Here is a 1,346-nt window from a genome sequence, read left to right on the forward strand (position 1 = left end):
GGGTGGGTCTCCGGGTCCTCCAGGATCCGGCGGGGCCACGGGGCCGAACGGTGCACCCTGGGCGCGGCCACCCGGAGAAGTCGCATCCTCTCCCCGGGAAGGGACAGTCACAGTTCCCTGAGTGAATCACTTCCATCCCCTTCCCGGAATGCGGCAGGCCACGTGGGACGGAGGGCTGGGTTCGCGGATCCTGCGAGACCCACGAGGAAAGTCTGGGAGAGATGCAGGGCAGGAGAGCCTTGTGTGTGGGTCCCCATCAGAGATGGAGCATCCATCCATACTGCCTGAGTGTGGTGGCCTTATCTAGCCTGAGATGGAGGGGGCGGATAGGAGCCACTGTCTTTTTTGCCCTACCCCCTAACCAGTCTGACCTTGGCGCTAAGGCAGAAGAGGGGGCCCTGGTTGAACAAATAGGATAAAGGCATTCCTCCCTTCACAGCCTCTTCCTGACTCATCTCCCCACAGAGAAACGCAGGTGGTTAGCAGCCAGTGGGTCCTGGAAAAGCAGCTGTCCCCAGAGCTGGAGGTCACCATGGGGCCAGATTAGCCCTTAGGCTGGGCACTGCCTCCAGGCTTTTAAGGAACCACTAAACTCTGCATTCTCTTATGAAACACCCATAGGAATGAAACGGGCATTTGCTAAACCATGGAGAGGGTTTCCCAATGCTTCGTTTGGCTTTGTTTCTACCTAGCCTCGCACCTCTCCTGTATACCTGGACACTCGATCCGGAGAGTCTTAGGTACCTTACCTATGAGAGGGGGCTGGACCCTCAGGGCTTGACCTCCAGGCTAGGGATCGGAGGGCTTCTGCTGTGGCCTGTTCACACCCCAACTGCTTTGCCCAGCTTCTGCCATTGCCACTAGAAGTGAAGACACAGGTTGGAGCTGCCTAATCCAAACCTGTGCTGAGATCCCCTCTTTCCCCAGAAAGCCTACGTGGTGGGCTCTTCCCACTTCCCCACTAGGGCATCAGAGTCGGTGAGGGGGTTTGGCTAACCAGCTCCCCTCCAAGGCTCTTCTCAGAGGGACTGGCAGCTGGTGAAGCCTCCGCACAGCCTGGCTGTGTGGACGTGCAGGCTCGCGGGTGTCCTACCTGTCCCCCACATGGGAGCTTCGTCATCAGCCTTGTGTCCCAGCCCAGTTTCCCCAGCCCCCAGGGCCCGGGAGCTGCTTTCCTGTTTCATTTTGGGCAGGAAGAGTGAGGTCGTGTTGTTCTTCCCCCTGCTGCCGGCTCAGGCTGTGGGAACGGTTCCCTGAATGTTTTCCTGTTTGATACCCTGTGTGTGCAATGAGGGGAGCAGGGAGCAAGAGCAAGGCGTGGAGCGTGTGTGTGGGGGTGAGCCAGG

This window comes from Crocuta crocuta, unplaced genomic scaffold, assembly GCF_008692635.1.
Source record: "Crocuta crocuta isolate KB4526 unplaced genomic scaffold, BGI_CrCroc_1.0 scaffold102, whole genome shotgun sequence".
Lineage (NCBI taxonomy): Eukaryota > Metazoa > Chordata > Mammalia > Carnivora > Hyaenidae > Crocuta > Crocuta crocuta.